This window comes from Canis aureus, chromosome 17 (genome assembly GCF_053574225.1).
Source record: "Canis aureus isolate CA01 chromosome 17, VMU_Caureus_v.1.0, whole genome shotgun sequence".
Classification (NCBI taxonomy): domain Eukaryota; kingdom Metazoa; phylum Chordata; class Mammalia; order Carnivora; family Canidae; genus Canis; species Canis aureus.
In genome coordinates, this window is record NC_135627.1 from 18,736,523 (window position 1) to 18,758,694 (window position 22,172).

The 22,172-nt window shown below is 35.8% G+C and overlaps 1 protein-coding gene and 1 pseudogene across 6 annotated transcripts in view; one reads left to right on the forward strand and one right to left on the reverse strand.

The window, feature by feature from the left end:
* GPC5 (glypican 5) overlaps nt 1-22,172 on the reverse strand; it is a 1,330,718-nt gene that overhangs the window by 1,180,468 nt on the left and 128,078 nt on the right. The gene's annotated exons all lie outside the window — the stretch shown is intronic.
* Nucleotides 10,002-10,119, forward strand: LOC144288175 (U4 spliceosomal RNA; annotated as a pseudogene).

Consider the following 22,172-nt stretch of genomic DNA (forward strand, 5'->3'; position numbering starts at 1 on the left):
AGTTATTTTCACTTATTCCATTAACATTTCATTGTCTACTGGTTTCTATCTTTTTCTGCTGACATCTGGCTAACTGGTGATCTTATCTCTGCCCCCTTAAATGTTCTAAATGGTTTCCCTTGGCCATTTTTAGGACTTTATTTCTTTGTCTTTGGTTTTCATCATTTTTACTCTGATAGGCTAGATATGATTTTCTTTTTACTTATTACACTTGGGGTTCATTTATACTCTGATGTTTCTCATCCTTTGGCAAAATTTCTCAACTCTTGGCCTTTTGTGTATTGTTTCTACCCTTTCTCTCTGCTCTCTCTCAAGATTCCTACTAGACATTTTATATTTCTGATCCTTTTATCTGAGTATTTTGTTTTAACAGATATTACAATGTACTAACTCCTTCAGCTTCCTCAAATCAGCTGTTAAACTCATCCATCAGTCTTCATTTGGTTATTTTATTTTTCAGTCTAAAATTTCCTATTTATAAAAATAAATAAATAAATGAAATGAAATGAAATCCCTCATCTGTTTCTTTTTTACATTCCACATGCTTCTGCCTAGAATTTGAATCTTTCCTGCCGTTTTCCTGAAAATCAGACACATCATTTTTTCCATACGTCTGTGTTTGATATAGTCATTATCTGAAAGTTCTGTGAACCTGTTTCTTTGGTGTTCTATCCTGTTTCTCTGTCTTCTCGTATAACTGTTTTTGTTTCAGTGCCAAATATTTTATTTGGAATATTAAAGACATAATTTGGAGCCTCAGATAACATTATCTTTCTGCCAAGAATACTTTCTTTTGATTTTTGGAGTTTTCTAAGACTATGGGAAGCCCATATCACCTTCATATAATCAGAAATTGAGATTACTCAATGCTTGGTTTACAACCTTTTAAGGGACAATATTTTCTGCTATAAGCTTATTCCTAGAGTATAGACTTTGGAGTCCAAACGCCTGCCTTGGCAAGTCCTAACTTCCAACTTTTGTTCTCCTAGCACTGTGAATCTGTCAAAATCTCTGCCTCTCAATTGCCTCTTCCAAAATCTGGACACACAGGGGAAAAGCCTCTGTAAGCCAAGCTTATCATTATGGGTTTCATTTTTCTCTTGGAATTTGGCCCTATAATTATTTACATGCTACTTCTCTGATGCCTTCAAGCAAATGCTTGTGTAGGTTTTTGAGATTTGCTAATTCTTCTCAGTAAAGATTAGTCTAATTCATCCAGTCCCTCGTGTATGTTTGTTGGGAAGTACGTGCATGCACACACGTGTATGAGATTTTAAATTTTTCTTCATATTAAGCTAGTTATTGAGAGGTTGTCATATTGAAATTGTCAATATTCTACAGATAATGTAATCATTTTAGAGCACAATAGCCTCACAAACTGTGCAGAATTGAAATTATAAACATTTTAAATAAAAGTGGACTAACGCTGCAAATAAATATGCAATTATAAAATATGTGAATGAATATATACCCTCCACAGAAATTAGTTATGACACAAGCAATAGCAAAAGCTGTAAAAGAGACCTGTACACCAATCCAACATTATAAGTAAAGTCAGAGAGACCACAGTAAGATCTAAGATGAATCAAGATCTAAGATGGAAGGGAGATGAGTCAGTCCTGGCAGAAAGTCAGATTCAGAGTGAAAAACAAAATGTAGAAACCACAGTAACAATCCAAGTTCCCAGAGCCAACACCAAGAGGGCCAAGATGGTGTTATATGTGTTTCACTCTAGTTATGTATCTACACCCTATTTTCTCTAAAAATCTCTTTTAAGAGCACACAGACATTACACATACTACATAGTAAAATCTGAACACACACATCTCACAGATATAATAAATTAATGGATACAGGTAGAGCAAAAAGACCTTCACAAGCTTCTGACTATAAGAACAAGAATGACTGCATTCTTGTCAGGGAGTAGGAAGAGGGGAGGGTGAGAGCATAGAGTGGAGAAGGAGATTTGAGGTAAGAGAAAAGCCAAAATACCTGTGGCTAGATCTCATGTATAAAAGCCAAAGGAAAAAAAAAAATTCCCAAAGACTAGGAAAGGCTGTAAAAATTTCCCTTGAGAAAAAGTAACTGTTTTTACTTCTATATATTTTCTAGAGGGGAATGGTCTTTAATCTATTTGGTTATATACATTCTGCCCTGAAAAGTTTTAAAGCATGAACCTTAAGTATTGAGATTAATTATGCTAAAATGGGGATCCCTGGGTGGCACAGCGGTTTGGCGCCTGCCTTTGGCCCAGAGCGCGATCCAGGAGACCCGGGATCGAATCCCATGTCGGGCTCCCGGTGCATGGAGCCTGCTTCTCCCTCTGCCTGTGTCTCTGCCTCTCTCTCTCTCTGTGTGTGACTATCATAAATAAATAAAAATTTAAAAAAATAATTATGCTAAAATGCATTAATTGAAAAATTATGTCTCTTGTATGACACAAACTTATCACCAAAGAAGTACCTTGAAAGCATTATAGTGCTCTAATTCTGAGGCTCTTACAAATTAGCAAATAAAAGTACAGAATGATATCATCATCCAAAAGAATAAGGGGATGGGAAATGACATGATGAATAGATAAATAAGATGACACAAGCTAAGTTTTAAAAAAGCAAGTGTTAAGCTGAGAGGAATTCTGGGCCAAAGACATAGCATGTGGTTGAATCACAGGTATGAGAGTGAATGGCAAATGTCATAGACCTTCTTAAGATCTTAAGAGACTTACAAAAGGAGATGAGAACTTTTTTGTTTTGTTTATTTACAAAAGTAAGACTTCAAAATGCAAATTTATTAATTACTTAATTTAGGAAACATTTTAAAAGTGGAAATCCAGCATTAGCATAGGACATAAAGAAGTATAAGACTCAAAACCAGACTATACTTTTCCTTCTAGAAACAAAGGATAAAAAGAAAGGGAATTAGAAAATTTCATCATCCTAAAATATAGTAGGAACTGTGTTAAATCCACACTAACATCTTTGAGGCAAGTGATGAAATCTGAACCAAACTTCTCTTCCAGGAAGACAGTCCTGAGAAATGAGTAACAATTCTGTCGAGAGAAGGTAATGAAATGACAATGGGAGTAGTAAATTTGGGGAAAACAAAACAAACAAAAAACATTCAGTGTATTACTAATCTGGTACTGCATAAAAAATGTCTCCGTTTTCTTAGTCTGAAACAACAGATATTTATTATCTCACAATGTTGATGGATCAAGAATTTGGGAGTAGTTTAGCTAAGTGGTTCTGGTTCATGGTGTCTCATGAGGCTGCAGTTAAAATGCTAGCCAGGGCCGCTGTCATTTGAAGGCTTGATTGGACTAGATGATCTGCTTCCAAAAAGGTTCACTCACATGGTGACTGGAAGTCAGCCTCAGTTTCTTACTGCTGTAACAGAAGGCTTGTCACTTGCTACAGGGACCTCTCCTTGAGGCCTGCTTAAGCATCCTTGTAACATGGCAGCTGGCTTATCCCAGAGTAAATGATCCAAGGCGAGAGAGATAGAGAGAGAGAGAGAGGGAGGGAGGGAGAAAGGCTAAAGCCACATTGTCTTTGATCTAAACACAGAAATCAGATACTATCATTTCTGCCTCATTTTATTTTTTAGAAACAAATCACTAAATCCAGCTCATACTCCAGGGGAAGAGGATTAAGTTCCAACTTTTGAAAGAAGTGTCAAAGAATTTGTGGACACATGTTAACCCACCACATGTAGCCTCCAAGATGTTGATATAAGGGTTCAAGGTGTCATGAGTTCATGGAAAAGACATGAAGTGCCCATTTTAGAGCATTGATTTAAATCAGTCGGTTGGGGGTTGTTTGTTTAGGTGGTTTTTTTTTTTTCTTTTGGACATAGTTTCATAATGATAACAGAAGTTTGTCATAGTAAGGAGTCTAAGAGAACAGACAATCTGAAAGTTTCTGGCACAGTACATGGAGGATAAGAGGAAGAAAAAGAGAAAACAGTAAATGAGAAGTCAGCTGTGCACACGGAAGCATCAACAGCAGCCAGGGAAGTAGAAAAATGTATTAGCAGCTTACAAAAGACAAAGTCTATAAGCCCCGGGGCTTTTCTCCAAGGGGACTTCTTTCCAAAATGGCCAAGGCACAGCCTAGCCTGTGGGTGTAAAGGAGTAGTAGAAGCACAGCTTCTAATTCAAGTAGATCTTTGCGTAAGTTTAATTGCCCAAGGATCCAACTACTTCCACAACCCTTATCTGACAGCTAAGTGACTAAAAGAAAGATCACATCAACCAACCCTTCAGTCAGCTTCTAACAAAAGAATCCAAACAGTGCCAAGAGAGATAAGAACCAAGGATCACATTATTTTCTGGGAAACTGAAGCCTGGGTAGGAGAGCCCCGCTGCGAGGCGGTGGGGAGGGAGGGAGGTGGGCAGGAGAGGACATGTAATACAGAATCTATGCAAAGATTCAGACCCAAGAAAAGGAGGAAAACACAGAATAGGTCTTTTCACAAGCAAATTAAAACAAAACAAAACCAAAAAAAAAAAAAAAAAAAAAAAAAACCCACTGCAGATGCAAGAGGTTGAAAGCTGAAAGCAATCAACTGTGAATCTGCAAAGTGTGACATTGGAAGTTATATGTAAATTCAAGACATTTAGAACTTTGAGTTTGGTGGCTTCCTGTTGAGTTTGCCCATGGAAGTTAATGGCAAGATTCCGCTTAGTCTTGGCTTCTGTGATACTCTGGCCTGGCTATGTATCATTATGGCAGTGGTTTCTAACAGAAGGGGTCCCTTTCCACCCCACCCCCACTCTAGCCCTCAGCAGGCTCCAGTAAGACATCTCTTTACCATGCACTCAGAGGTGTAATGTCTTCTCAGTATTGCTAATTCCTGAGGGCCTTGGCAATCCGGGGGTGCCTTGAATTTGGCACCCACCTTTGTAAACTGAAAATTTGCCTCAAAAATCTCCATACTCAGTGCTGTTACCCCCTGGGAACCTGACGGAGACAAGAAGCACTTTTTCCCAAATTTGCTTATTTTAAGTAGTTTTAGTTCTTTCTGTTTCTTATACTTTTCCCTATCTATTTTTAGCTTCTGACTTTGCCTATGTTATTATTGAATGACAAAATTCAGGACATATCTACTTCTTCACTGACATTTTTACATTATCAGTTTTTATACTGAATAAATGTGGCATCAATTATTCAATTATTGACATTTAAATCATCTTGGGATCCCTGGGTGGCGCAGCGGTTTGGTGCCTGCCTTTGGCCCAGGGTGCGATCCTGGTAGACCCGGGATCGAATCCCACATCAGGCTTCTGGTGCAGGGAGCCTGCTTCTCCCTCTGCCTGTGTCTCTGCGCCTCTCTCTCTCTCTCTGTGACTATCATAAATAAATAAAAATTAAAAAAAAAATTTAAATCATCTTATTTAACACTGTTTCAGTTGTCATTCCTTCTAGTCTCTTAGAACTGCTTTTGGCACTGAAAGTAATGTGGCAGCTAGGAAGCATGAAAACCATAATGGATATAGTATAAAAATAGTTTTTCAAATGTATAGCCACTTATAAGCATACTCTTAAAGAAAATAGCCCCATTATTCAAAATATTAGTAATGGAAAAAGTCACTGCTGTCTCATTTTGTAGCCACCAAATTGGCATCATACATATTCTATTTAATCAAAACTAAAAAAAAGACTTTTTAAGGAATGACCAATTAACATATAGAGAGGAACAAAAGAGCTGCAGGCTATTGCATTAAGCATCATACACCTAGTCAAAGGAACTTTTCTGCCAGTGAGTATAGTTTTAACATGCATATAAAATGTTGTACTCTTCTGGAAAAAAAAATTCTCAGCTAACTCAAGTGTATTTTCTTGGATAGGTCTGTTATTCTCAACATCCCTATTTTCCAGTTGCAAATAGCTCTTTTAAAAATGCAATTTCAATGTGCTCTATCTTTAAATGGGTGGTACTAAGACTTTTGAAAGTATCAATTAGCAAGAAGCTTCAAATCCATGGGACAAACGGAATCTGACTCATGTGGGGTTTACATTGCATTTATTTCAGTAAATGTGATTACAGTTAAAAACTATTTTATACTATAATTTAAGAGACTTTCTTCCAAGAAAGAAACAAAGTGAAATGGTATTTTTTGCGGGGGGGGGGGGGTACTTCTTGAATACTTACCAACAAATTCAATGCAGTAAAACAGCTGGAGGAGGAAGGGCTATAGGGCTTGAGATAGATAGAATTACAATACTGCTAGAAAATAAAACTTTAGAAAACCTGCCTGAGTAATCACATATTACAGACTGCAGTATATTTAGCTACTGTTCCTCAGTCCTGTTTTCTGCAGGGACTTTGGACTACCATCTTTCTCAAACAAGGCTGGCAGCAAAGTTGTTTGGAGAACTCTCCAGCAAAACCAATTCCACAGCTGCATTCCAGAGTTTTGATGCCAGTAGTTCAAGACGATGCCTAGCAATCTGTATTTTTAACCTGCACGTAGAGACTCTCAGGTGGCTCAGTGGTTGGGCATCTACGCCTTTGGCTCAGGGCGTGATCCTGGGGTTCCAGGATCGAGTCCTGCATCAGGCTCCCTACAGAGGAGGCTCTGCATAGGCTCTCCGCCTATGTCTCTGCCTCTCTCTGTGTCTCTCATGAATAAATAAATAAAATCTTTTAAAAAATGAAATAAACTGCACCCAGAGAACTCCAGGGTCAAACTAGGCTTGGCAATAACTGCTATAAGCAGTCAGTAGTGGTAAAAAACAAACAAACAAACAAACACAGCTAGAATCCAAGTTATAATTTAATGTGATACTGGACAAATTACTTAACCTTCACAACTCAGGTAATTTATTCATGTATTGAGAGAAATTCTTTTCTGTTCAAGACAAATGAGAGGCAAAAGTGATATTAGTGCTTGCTGTATAGTAGTAGGCATGAACATATGACAATTCTTCCTCTCGATATGGCATCTCTATAGCTTTCTAACATTCTTCTTATTTCTGATAAACTGTTTTCTGATTGCATATTTATTCTCACTTCTTGCTGAAAGAGACTTTTAATTTCAAGGCTTGAATAACTGGCCAAACCCTAGGGTTTGTAGAATCAAACTCCAGAAAACCATCTTTGTTTCCTGTATATTCATTAATGTATCACCTGATTCTGGCACTTGTCATTGTTTCAGTCACCTGGCTCTGGTTTACTTCTACCTCGTAGACTGTCAGAATTACAAAGTATGTTAAAGTTCAATAATATCCTATTTTATACCTTGGAAACTAAAACCCAGACAGTTTAAGTGACTCATGTGATGTCACATAGCTTATGATAGACTAGAAGTCAAGTCTCCATATTTCCAGTTTGCATTCTTGAGCTACTTAGCTTCAAATGAGTCCCAGAAAGCAAAATCACAAATTAGAATTTAGTTGTAACCGTACTCAAAATGTATATTTTTGAATGTTTCTTACATTATATTTACCAATTTTAAATTTCTAAATTTAAAAAATAAGGTAAATATTTAGCCATGAAGATAGTGTCATTTTTTTTTTGCAATTTTTGAGACAACTTTCATCAGTTTCCTGCTATTTCTATTTGATAAAAATGACAAACTAAGTGGCAAGAAATAGTGACAAAGTGGGAAAAGATATATAGATATAAAAACATATATGCACACATACACACATATACACAATAAAATTTTGAGGAAAGACAAATTTTCATTTTTTATTGGAATACTTGCTTTCTTGTTTGAGTCCATTTCATCTTACTCTTGCCACATTTATCTACATAGGAGGTTATCTGTAACCAAGTCTTATTTTCAATGTTCAAGAATATAAACTGATTTTAGTTTTTCTAACATATAACTAGGAAATTATTCTGATAATGCTACTAGAAGAACAGTATCAGTATATAATTTTATATATTCAAATATCTGAGAGGAAAGAATATCAAGTCTTTATTGAATATACAGCTAGCTTTTGAGTTCTTTTTTTTTTAAGATTTATTTATTTATTTATTCATGAGAGACACAGAGAGAGACAGAGACACAGGCAGAGGGAGAAGTAGGCTCCATCCGGGGAGCCTGACTTGGGACTCGATCCCAGGTCTCCAGGATCACGCCCCAGGCTGAAGGCGGCACTAAATCTCTGAGCCACCCGGGCTTGCCCATAGCTTTTGAGTTCTTGAAAGTCATTTCATATAGTGATGAGTCATTAAGTATGTTTTTGAATGAAAATACTGAATAGCTTTAAAGATACTCACTTCATTACTTTTTAGCATGGATGATTCCAGGAAATAACCTAAAAGCATTCCCATGATGGTAGGCATCTTCCCTGAATTGTTCTAATGATGAGACAAGAAATGATCTGTATCAATGTATATATACAATGTGCAATAATAAAGCTCTTTAAGAGTAGCTTCTTAAATAGATTCAACATCACCCAGGCAAATGCACTACCACCACTGTTTTCCAAGTGAGTCCACAAATAAGAACAAGTCTAGAGTCTACCTCATCATTCTTAGATGAACTCCTGACAGCTCTACCTTATAATCCAGGAACTAAGTTGTGTATCCCTGGACCTAAGTCAAATAAACTTCAGCCCACCTCTTTATAGTTAACCTGGTTTGCCAGCATCCACTTTCTTCCCAGAATATCTGGGAGATTATGGGAGAATTAAAGAAGTAGTGAAGGCCATTCTTCTTCAACTCCTCTCACTACTGTCAGAATGTCTCAATTAAGTGAAGTTATATTGACTGTTGCTTCAATTTTCACCAACATACCTTTGTGACTCTGGATTTTTCATAATAACTGTGATAAAACAAAGAACTAGGAGAGAATGCAGGTCACCAGATTGATAAATGGATCCAAAAAATGGGCATACCATAAGAATTGAAATAAGTTGAATATTTAAATCTGGTGTTGCCCAATACTGAGAAGTAAAATTTCTGTTCTGTTCTATAAGGTTACGAAGAACTTCTCATAGACAGAAAATTCCTTGAGAAAATTGTCCTTTAATCCAAGATTATTTCATTCTACTTTATTTTTTTAATATTTTATTTATTTATTCATGAGAAACACACACACACAGAGAAAGAGAGAGAGAGAGAGAGACGCAGACACACAGGCAGAGGGAGAAGCAGACCCCATGCAGGGAACCCCATGTGGGACTTGATCCCGGGACTCCAGGATCACGTCCTGGGCTGAAGGCAGGCACTAAACCACTGAGCACCCAGGGATCCCCTTCATTCTACTTTATATTGTAAAATATATATTTTTACACATAAAATTTTCATAGTTGTTTTGTTGGTTGGCAAGATAAAAAGTTAATAATAATAGAAAAAAAAAGAATGCTGGGCATTCTCTATTACTGGTGAGGTCCCAGCCTTCTTCCCACTTTACTGCAAATGGACAAAAGAGAAAAGGCTCTAATTTTTTTCTCTGTTTGAGACAATTCAACAGAGAGTTAAAATCAAAATGTTTCTATCCAAGCACAGAAAAAAGGCATTAATTATGCTTGTACACTAATCATTAATTAAAAGTTGATATTAACTCTGTATATGAAATAAACTCTGACTTATTGTCCAGGATAATCATCACTATTTTATAAAATAGTTTGCATAGTGCAAAGAACAGAAGCATTAAAAATAAAGCTAAGTAAAATGAGAATCTGAGATGTTTTATACAGACTTAAGTATTAGACAGACAAGGAAAATAAGACAGAAGAATCAATTAGAAAAACATAAGTAACCACTGAGGCAATTATTGTGTTTTTTAATAGGCTATTGGCTTTATGTATAATAGAAACTAATTAGAGAGTTATATACTTTTCTAATTAACACTATATGTGGCTAAGATACTTATCTCTTTCTAAATGTCAATTCCAGAGGGACCCAGAATTCTGAACGCCAAGCTCATCCCTCCTAATGGTTAATCAAACCACATCCACAATGGAAGTGAAATGATTTCAAAGCTGTGATCGATGAATCTAGAAATCCCAGATGATGGCTCTAAGATCTAAAAAGTAACCTAGAGCTTTGTGCAGTGGCAGTATCATAGCCAATGAGGTTTATCCAAGGCGTGATTATTGCTAATTAAAAAGTAACTTAGAGAAAATTCATTATAGGAATTTCAAACACTTTAACATTAGACATTACTGGGCTCAAATTCAAGCTCAAACATTTACTAATTGTAAATGTTGGACAACCGCTTGGGTAACTGCTTCAAACCATATATTCTCAAATATCAAGTGGAGATTACAGTAAAATCCTTGTGAGATAGGTGGGTGGGTAAAATAACATGATCATGAGTATTCCATTCCAAAAAAGGCTCAGTATTCCTGAGCCATTCAGGCATCCCTGGATGAAAATTTTTAAATGCATAAATAAACTAGGTAAGGAACAACCGTTACCTTTCTATTTGTTGGGATGCCTAGTTGGCTTCCGCGGTTGAGCATCTGCCTTTGGCTGAGGGCATGATCCTGGGTTCACAGATTGAGTCCCACCCACATCAGGCTCTCTGCAAGGAGCCTACTTCTTTCTCTGACTATGTCTCTGCCTCTCTCTCTGTGTCTCTCATGAATAAATAAATAAAATCTTAAAAAAAAAAAAAAACCTTTCCATTTGTCAGGATGGATATAAACAGACATAATTTTAAGATTTTGTTTATGATTATTTTTATAATTCAGAAGGCTTATCAAATACATTGTTCAATATGTCAATATATGTTTTGTGAATTTTATCTTTTATTATTTCCCTTTGATGGGGATTAATCACCCTATTTATATATATTCACTTAAGTTCTTATTTAATTCTTTCATTATTTTATTACATTTAAAACTTTCCTCTTCCTAGATTCTTGAACATGCATTCTCATCAGGAGATACAGATTGTGTCTGTTATCAAAATTTTAGGGAGGAGGAGTGAATTAAAAAAAAAAACATATATTTTAAAAGTCTCCTTACAAGTGATAATAAAAGCAATGTTTGGAATTACTGATTAGTAAATTATTTTAAGGTATAATGCGAGATGTAGAAAGTCTAGTTTTTCATAAATGTTTAGCCTACTGCCCTAATATCAATTACTAAACAAATTCTCCCCCCAATAACTTAAAATGACACTTTTATGTCCAATAGTTTAACTATGTTTTGGTCTGTTGCTTGACTTTCTCTATATTCTGCCTCAGTTTTCACTTATATTAATCTTTAACAGAGTTTACAGCGTGTATTTTACATTTTATAAAATTTCATGGATATATCTTGCCTTAAAGAAGAAATAAAATATTATACATGACTTGCTATGTAAAATTAATTTTAAGATAAACACTAGTGACCTATCTGGTTTATACTAATCTTTAACAAATCTACACGATATTAAAGACAAAATATTTGGAAAATTCTGAAAAATAATCTATCTTTATTCTGTAGTAAAATACTACAGCTGCATTTCATCATTCAATAATAGCTCTAATTTATTCCTAGCAATGTGACATGTGACTCAGGACTTCATATATATGTATATATATATATGTATATAAATATGAATATATATATTTGTATATAAATCTTGCTAGGTGACTAGCTACAAACCACTAAGGATCATGTCTTGGTATTTCAAGTAGTTCCAAAAATTGTAATGTATGTTTTTGTTCTCCATAAAATACAAGTTTATCCCAGTTTTTACAGCTTTCTTACGATTAGTACAGAAGCCTCGAGTAACCCAACATTATTTCAACAGTTTGAATTCTGGAAATCTCATGGGAAAGGTTACCTTAAGACAGTTGCAAGGAATGTCTCCTATATTTAAAGCAACTGCTGAACTGTTTGAAGCATTACATAAGTTTGTTCAGCTTCTCAAACTTTAATGAGCACAGGAATCTTTGGGGATAATTTGTTAAAATACAGATTCTGTGTGTTCAAATCTGAGTTCCAACAACTTAAAGTAGACCATTAACACACAGGATGATATGTGTGAACCTCATGGTGATCACAAAGCAAAAACTTAACAGTAAATACACAAAGAAAATAAGAAATGAATCTAAACCTATAACTAAAGGAAATTATCAAACCACAAGAGAAAAAAAGAAACAAATTGAGAGGAACTATAAAAACAGCCAGAAAACAACAACAGAGCAATAAGTACATACTTACCAATAATGACTTTAAATGTAGATGAACTAAATTCTCCAATCAAAAGACACAGTGGCTAAATAGCTTTAAAAATGAGATAAATCAGGACACCTGGGGAACTCAGCTGGTTGAGCATATAACTCTTGATTTCGGCTCAGTTCTTGATCTCAGGGTCTTGAAACCCTGGCTTACAGCCAGCAGACTCTGCTTGAGATTCTCCCCCTCTCTTTCCCTCTCCCTCTGTCCCCACCCCCACATACATACACTTGGTGTGTGCGTGCATGTACATGCTCTCTCTCTGTCTCTAAAATAAATAAATGACTAAATACTTAAATAAATAAATAAAAATAAAAATGAGATAAATCTACATACTTTCTACAAGAAACTTGCTTCAGGTATAAGGACACAATAGACTGAAAATGTAGGATGGAAAAGATATTCCATGCAAATGGAGACAAAAAGAAAGCAGGTGTAGTTAAATGTGTTATCATACAAAATTTAACTTAAAACAAAGACTGTAATAAAAGATAAAGAAGAATACTACATAATGGTAAAAGAGTCAATCTAATAATAAGACATAACATTTATAAAAATGGACTCAACATAAAATCACCAAAATATATAAAGCAAGTATTAACATACATAAAGGGAGAAATTGACAGCAATACAATGTAGTAGGAAATTTTAACACCCCACTTACTATAATGGATATATCATCCAGACAGCAAATCAATATGGAAACACTGGCCTTAAATTATACATCAGACCAGATGTTCCATATACATACATACATATATATATACACACACACACACACACACATATATATAATTTGTATATGTTTGTATATATTTTATATATGTATATAAAATTATATATTTATATATTATATATACCTATAAAATTTCAAATATACATACACACACACATATATATGTATATATATGGGATGCAGCAAAATGATTTTGGGAGAAGTTCAAAGAAATACAGGCCTACCTCAAGAAACAAGAGAAATCTCAAATAAACAATTGATTAAAGACTTGAATGTTATATTTGAAATCATAAAACTCTAGAAGAAAACATAGTCAGTAAGCTCTTTGACCTTAGTCTTAATGATTTTTTGGATCCAACTCCAAAGGCAAGGAAAACAAAAGCAAAAATAAACAAATGGGAATACATCAAACTAAAAAGCTCTGCACAGTGAAGGAAACCATCAACAGATCAAAAAGCCAACAAAAAGCAATAATCAAAAGCAAACAAACTAATTAAAAGATGGATAAAGGATACACAGAGACATTTTTCCAAAAGAGACATATAGCTGGCCAATAGACACATGAAAAAATGTTCAATATCACTACTTATCAGGCAAATAAAAATCAAAACTACAATGTGATATCACTTTATACCTTTCAGAATGGCTATTATCAAAATGACAAGAAATAACAAGTGCTGGCGAAGATGTGGAAAAAAAAGAATTCTTGTTTACTGTTGGTGAGAATGTAAATTGGTGTAGCCACTATGGGAAAACAGTAGGTCACAGTTTTGATTTTTAAATATTTATATTTTAATGACAAACTGGAGTTATTCTTCTTAAATAATGTACAGTTGTTAGAGAAAGTTTGAACTACTGCTTTTATCATTCAAGTGGTAACAGAGTTGTTAACCAACTAACTGCTAGTGGCATAAACAATAGGGACATCTTATTTCATTATTACAAGAATAGAGCTAAGCGGTGCTGGACTTACCAGAGAAGTCGCTGCCTTCCACCTTTCTCCCTGGACTCCTGAGCATGTGGGCTTTCTGCTTCTGCTGGGCCCTGCATGGTCACAACGGGGCTGCTGCAGCAACTGGTGTTTTATCCTCTTACACCCACAGGTAAGGCAGGACAAATGGTTTCCTTCTGAGCACTTCTTTTATCCTAGGAAGGGATACCTCTTCAAGAAGCCCCTCCAGCAGACTTCCTATTACATTTCACAATGTTAATTTTCTGAAAACTGGTGGTATCTACCATTTATGTGTTTTTTATAAAGATTTTATTCATTTACCTGAGATAATGAGCATGAGTGGGGGGAGGGTAGGAGCAGAGGGAGAGGGAGAAGCAGACTCCCCAGTGAGCAGGAAGCTCAAAACAGGCTTGATCCCAGGACTCAGATCATGACCTGAGCTGAAGGAAGACGCCTAACCAACTGAGCCACCCAGGTGCTCCTACCATTTATGTTTTGAAATCATTAGATACAATGATACTAAAGTTGCTCTTGGAATGTTTTTCTTAAGAGTGTAAACAACTAATTCGGTTGATATGTCAGAGAGAGATTTTTGTAAATATAAACCATAGTTAACCACCTAACTTTAATTTAGTAACAGTAAAGAAAGAAACATAGGTTAACGCTTAAGACTGAAAGCTTTGAATTTAGATCAACTTGAGTTCAGTTTCGTAATTTCTACTAACTAGGTGGGTGTCCTTGGGAAATTTACTTAGCTTTTCTGATTCTTGGTTTTCTCAACTGAAAAAATGGGAATCATACAGCATTTCACTCATAGAGATGATATGAAGTTTAACTTAATTGAAATAACATTATGTTTAAAATAGTAAATGCTCAATTAATGGCAAGCTGGTTACAAAGCACACTTTGAAAAGCAAGGAGTTAGTTAGCTACTATAACTCCATTTGCAATTAGCAAATGGGAGACCTAGAAATGCACTGAGAGTAAAGAGCATCTAAGCAAAAGATAAAAATATTTACTTTTAAAATACATGACCATACACCCACCCATACACACACACACACACACACACACACATACACATACACACACACACACAAAGCCTCTCTCACACACAGGAGCTTGAACAATTCTGACCAAATTATGAAATTTCCAAGGTTACTTTGAATGACTTTAATTATGATAGTTTGAACTTTAAGTCTGGAAAGGTGACATAGTGTGCTTACGGTACAGGGCTAGCCTGAAAAAGATCCTAACACCAATCTGAAATAGAACAATGAAGAAGGGAGTCAGTCAGTGGAGACAGTTAAAGTGGACACAGTCTCAAATCTGTGCTCTAATACATTTGCCTCTCACTTACCAATTACAGTTACATGCTTTTAAGATTTATTTTGCAGGATAAGATTTGGAAGAAAAATATTTCAATTGATCTTGTAATACCATCTTCTCAAACTGTTTATCTTGATGAATACTCACTTAAGCTTTCTGTTGAGTAATTAGTTTTCAAAATTAAAAACTTTTTAAAACCCTGACAATTTTGTATTACAATATAATGATGTCATATGGACCTGTGGCAAAGTTTTACCAAAGCAAAGTTTTAGGTTAATATTTTATTTTGTTCTTCCTAGGATTAGTCTGCTATTAACTATGTTTCTCAGAATGTACCTAAAGCTTAACTACATCAGACTCATTGTCAGTGCTTCCTGAACAGGTACATATGTGGCCCTACAGCTACTCAATCAGACCTCTGGGAAATAGCTCTGAAATTTCCATTTTCGGTAAGTGATCCAAGTCATTCTTATCCAGATACAAAAGTTAGGTCTAGTTTGCTAAGAAATTCAAAACAGACATTAACATATTTTTTAAGCCTATAATAGGTTGAACAGTTAGGATGAACTATATAAACCTATAATAGGTTGAACATATCCAAAAGATATGTCCACCCAGAATCTGTGAATGAGACTCTGGGGGAAAAAAGTTTTTGCAGATATAATTAAGTTAAAGATTTTGATAATGAGGCCATCTTGGCTTCTGAGGTGGACCGTATATTCAATAACAATATATTTATAATAAGAAGAGAAGACAAACACAAAGGAGAAGACAATATGCAGAGGGAAGCAGAGAAAGGAGTGATGAATCTGCAAGCCAATGACCACCAAAGAACTACCAACAGCTACCAGTAGCTAGTAGATGAAACATGGAAAGGTTCACTCTCCAAGCATCTGGAAGGAACCGACCTTGCTCACACCTTGATTTGGACTTCTGGCTTCTATAGCTGTAAGAAAGTAAGTTTCTATTGTTTTAAGCTATCCAATGTGTGGTCATTTGTTACAGGAGTTCTAGGAAACAAATAGAATCTTTCAAAATATGTAACTATCTGCAATTAATAATGTAAGTAATAATAGGTAATATTTGTTTATTTTCATGCCAGGCATGATGCCTCAGACAAATAATAAAATCTGTAAGGAGATATTAATTTAATCTTAACACTAACAGTCTCTTCCACCTTAACATATCCTGAATCTTACAAAGGATTCTTGCCAATAACCAATGGCTCCCTGAACCACTTCTCTAATTATTTAGTGTCTCTTTCTCTGAGGTAATAAGTTAAAAAAATGTTATCTGATGTCTGCTTAATGATTTTTTTGTGCATAGACCAATATCTAAAGTAGAAGTGAGCCAGCCAGCTTCCAAACACATGCATAGAGTTTGGAAATCATTTGCAAAGCTGTATTCTATTCTCAGAAATATAAAACACTGTTATAAGAAGTCTCTTAAATATATAGAATCGTGTTTTGATTCTCAAATTACATATTCCTGGAACTTTCAATTATAGTTTGAGAAAGCAATTTTTATTATAACCTTAAAAGTTGCCTTTCAAAAAATCCCATGATATACATATGCTCTACATACAAACTCATAGCAGGATTAATATCATAATTTATAAACAGCAAAGTAAAACATATACAAAATCTATGAATCTCATTGTTACATATAGGATGTTTTTCTATTTCTCTTTAATTAAATAACTAGTCAATTAATGAAGCTATACTATGTATTCAATGTCTGTGTCTACAAAATACTAGTGGAATTACTATGAGAAATAAGATACAATAAATCTTGTGATGATTGGAGAACATGGACTCTGAATTTAGAATGATTGGAGACCAAATCCACATTTATCATTTTCTATGCTTAAGAACATGGGCATTTTCCTCAATTTCCCTTATTCATTAGTAAAAGTATAGTAATAGCTGCCATTAATTGAGCATTTACTGTTTTAAACATAATGTCATTTCAATTAAGTTAAACTTCATATCATCTCTATGAGTGAAATGCTGTATGATTCCCATTTTTTCAGTTGAGAAAACCAAGAATCAGAAAAGCTAAGTAAATTTCCCAAGGACACCCACCTAGTTAGTAGAAATTACGAAACTGAACTCAAGTTGATCTAAATTCAAAGCTTTCAGTCTTAAGCGTTAACCTATGTTTCTTTCTTTACTGTTACTAAATTAAAGTTAGGTGGTTAACTATGGTTTATATTTACAAAAATCTCTCTCTGACATATCAACCGAATTAGTTGTTTACACTCTTAAGAAAAACATTCCAAGAGCAACTTTAGTATCATTGTATCTAATGATTTCAAAACATAAATGGTAGGAGCACCTGGGTGGCTCAGTTGGTTAGGCGTCTTCCTTCAGCTCAGGTCATGATCTGAGTCCTGGGATCAAGCCTGTTTTGAGCTTCCTGCTCACTGGGGAGTCTGCTTCTCCCTCTCCCTCTGCTCCTACCCTCCCCCCACTCATGCTCATTATCTCAGGTAAATGAATAAAATCTTTATAAAAAACACATAAATGGTAGATACCACCAGTTTTCAGAAAATTAACATTGTGAAATGTAATAGGAAGTCTGCTGGAGGGGCTTCTTGAAGAGGTATCCCTTCCTAGGATAAAAGAAGTGCTCAGAAGGAAACCATTTGTCCTGCCTTACCTGTGGGTGTAAGAGGATAAAACACCAGTTGCTGCAGCAGCCCCGTTGTGACCATGCAGGGCCCAGCAGAAGCAGAAAGCCCACATGCTCAGGAGTCCAGGGAGAAAGGTGGAAGGCAGCGACTTCTCTGGTAAGTCCAGCACCGCTTAGCTCTATTCTTGTAATAATGAAATAAGATGTCCCTATTGTTTATGCCACTAGCAGTTAGTTGGTTAACAACTCTGTTACCACTTGAATGATAAAAGCAGTAGTTCAAACTTTCTCTAACAACTGTACATTATTTAAGAAGAATAACTCCAGTTTGTCATTAAAATATAAATATTTAAAAATCAAAACCGTGACCTAGAAAAAAATCAGCATTGAGTTTCTCCCTTTAATTATTTCATTTAATTTAAAAAGTATTTGATTTTATTTACACTATAATTTGAAGGCAACATATTGAGAAGGTCAATAAATCACTTATAGACTAAACAAAAATCAACATTATACCTGATAATTTTAGAACGTAACAGCCTGTGTCTGATACCTAGAAAGAAATTTAAATATATAATTAATCTCCATTTACACCCATATCTCAGGGATACCTAGAGGCAAACTTGCTATTCCATTAAGATGGCAGAGATTAAGAAAGAGTCAGCAGATGATTTATTTTGCCACATGCTATTCTGAGTTACAAGCTCATGAGATTGCTCTGCAAATACGTTAAAACTCATTCATGTCTTCCAATTATTTTCTTAGACTGCTAAATCTCTATCTACATTATTCATATCTGTCTACATCCCAGGGATGCTACTTGAAATTTTAGAAAGTATAAGCCTCCTAAAGAATTTGGTACTAGCCTTTTGCACAGACTTAAATTGATCAGGTTCTTTGTGCCCAGATATAACCAAATCCTGCCAGTGGTAGCCCAAGGGGCTGAACTGATCGATATGTTAAGATACCTGTTACTTCTGCATAACATAGCAATGGCCACGACCCACCAGTTAAGGAGTTCCAGTATTGATCATACCTGACATTTAATTAACACAATATTCTGTGGCTTAAAGATGGAACCTTCTCCAAGAGTAAAAGCCATCACTAAGATGATGTTAAGTAGGAGTGGGAGTGGGGGGAGGGGAGCAGAGAATTAACTCAAAGGTTGAAAGCACCACAAGCCCCTTGACTTTAGACACAATCTTATTGTTGGCAAGGAATAAGTTTGAGCAAGGCACTGGGTAGTTATTTACATGCTTTTTCCAGATTCTTTGATGGAATGGTGCCAACTGTAAGGCAATTTTGTAGAAGCCCCAAAAAAGGAGTTGGCTGGGTCTGGGAGTTGGGAGGATGTGGAGAACTGGAGGCAAAATACTTCCAACTCTAGTTACAGAGGCAGTAAGTCTTCGTCATGATGAGAAAATCCAGCTGAAACTCTAGTGAGATCCAGAGAAGGCAAGCACCAATGCTAAGGAGGGAATTGATCAGAGGAAAGGGGAGGCAAAGATCTTTGCTGCTGTTGTCAATAGAAATAAAGATTATGCAATTTGGTGCCCCCCTGATGCAGTATGTGTCAGGAAGAGTGTGTGTCTGTACATATACTCCTCACAGTGTCAACTTCTTATAAGTATATATGTGTCACAACTGCAGAAATGCATGGAAATTAAGATGTTCCATTGTAAGTCAGAGTACTGTTTGAACTCTGAAGGTGTTAATGGTTTCATTTAATTAAATATGCAATCTTGATCACAGATAACAGCACTGAAAGATCTCTGAGCTATGAAATCCATGTCAGCATCAAAAATAAACTTAAGGAAACCTGAAATCATTTTAATTTTCTGATATGTATTAGTATCTCTTTCTTAACATGCTATTTCAAAGAATAGCAAACCATAACTCATGACATTATTTTTTCCTTGTTTAGACGTTAGTTAGCAGGTAGTCTCTACCTACACCTGTGCATCTATGTGTGTGTGTATGTGTGTGTGTGTTAGTCTGTACATTCGGTGACTAGCAGGTTGATCTAGAGTTTCTTAAATAAAGAAAATTACATAAACTTGCCAGTTGCAAGTTATTCAAAAGAGTCAGTTGCAATTTTTAGCACAGAGTAGAATTAGAAACAAGGATTTGAGAAAACGCCTAAATTATTGTTAGCTGTTACTGTCTCATGGCAATAAACATCAAACCTAAACATCATTCATTATAGAAAATAATGTCTTAAGATAAAGGGGTAATGTGGAGTATTACTTCAAGTGGAGAAACATCTTTTCCTCTATGATGATAATAATACACGTTTCCTAGCAAATTTTTCTAGTATGTGTCCTTACTTTCAAATTTAAAGATGTTTGAGTTTGAGAGACAAGTTTGAGTCCAGAAACAGAGATCTTATACATATGATCCTATCCATAAGGGCTTTTTAAGTTTCTGGGTTGTTTCTAGGAGCCTAACTGCTTACTTCTCCAGTCATCTTATTCACTTAGGAACTAGTAAGAAATGTAAGAACCAATCATCATACATAGGATGTATGCTAACTCGACAATCCATTTCTGCTTATGATTTCTTTTCCCAAATATTTGAAAAAGACATTCCCCATGTAATCATGAAGGTGAGTATATATGCATTATTGTATGGCTTTTTATGGTATACTTATTCTTGTTTAAAACCATTTTAGCGATCCATAAATGGCCATCGCATACTTTTGGGCTGGCTATGACCTCTTTTACCCTTATTACTTGCAGTGTAAATTCTCTATTATATATTTACTACTATCCCTTTTCTCTTTTGATAACATGTTTGGTTGTAGGGGTTAGACACTGAGATTTTGCATCAATTCAGTAAATATGTACGTATTGAATTACTATGTGCAAGACTATTTTGAAGGCTGTGTAATGGGTACAAAGTAGGTAGCATTAAGCATTAAAGTGGTACATGTCACTGCTGGTGACACACACTAAAACTAGACTCATTAGTAAGTACATTCATATCAAAGAACTCAGCCTTCTTTACTGTTGCATTCTGCCCCCCCCTCTGGCCTAACGTCTTTCAGATCCACTTGTATGTGTGTTTCACAGAGTTCCGAAGATACGTAATAGCAAAGTCTTGCATGTTTTATTGGTCTGTAAACTATTTACCCTTGGGTCATAGTGTGTACCCGTCCCTCTGGAACATGCTGAGATTTCGCCCTTGTGATGCATCTAGAAAACCAGGATCAATGGCAGTGAGGTCTTAAAGAAATGAACATCCACTTTTAAAGCATCTGCCCCAGATAATGCTATCACAAAATTTTCAAGCAAAGATAAGCTCGTCACAGACCCAGTTAGACCAACCACTTTAGTGGTAAGGGAGGCTCACAGTGACTTGATGGCTCAAGACTGTTTCATGTGGGTGACACCCAATGTCCTCATACCAAGCACAGGACTCTATTCTCTCCCAGTTAATGCCCTCACTTTGAAATGAGAAGCATGAGAAGATTGTGAATTAATTGGCATTATAATTCAACAACCCATACACAGAAAGTTTATATTTAACTTTAGCAATATCAGCTCTGTTGCTATAATAAACAAGAGATTATTAGAGATTATTAAGGCTGTCATAGAAGCTCTATAGTTCTTTGGCCATGACTTTAGCTGAGAGTTCAAGGCCCTGAGCTTGTCACTTTCTTTCTGTAATCATTCAGTGTGCTCAATAGTATTCACTCTACACCCCTGTCTTTGTAGCCATCATTACTACCCCAAGGTTCAAATGTGGCAGCTTGGGTTGGCTTCCAAGACCCTTGCTTCAGGTGACTCTTCATCACAATCAGCCATAGGTAATAACCTCATTAATATGATTCCGCTGCATATGAATGGAATCATGATTCAACAGTACCAGCATCCCATTTTCCATTAGCCAAGGGCTTGACATTGTGTTCAAGTCCTAGGTCAACACCAAAGCAATCCCAAATTCTAACTGTTATGGCGGTATCTCCTGAGGCCAATACAGTAGCAATTCTATAACAGTCAGGATCCAGTAAGAAAGCAAAAACCACATGCAACTTCACCAGAAAGAGCTCAATATAAAATACTGACAAAGATTGACTATGAAGTGGTAAAGAGAATTCTCAAGGATATAGATATGGGACATATGGGACAGAGGCAGAGCCCTCAAGAAAAGAGCAAATCTTGGAAGAAACTCCCATGCCCTCCCAGGACTGAGACCCAGACATTACTGGAGAGGGAACAGCTATGGCCTTCTGGATGATGACAAAGTCTGATGAGGTGACAGAAGCTGGGGCTGGTGAGAAGAAAACAGCCTTCTGGGGGGCCAGCAGAACTGAATGTGTGTGGAAAACTGCTTCTGGGTTTCCAGAGAGACTCCAGAAAGTTTCTTGCTTTGTGCTATTGTCACTGGA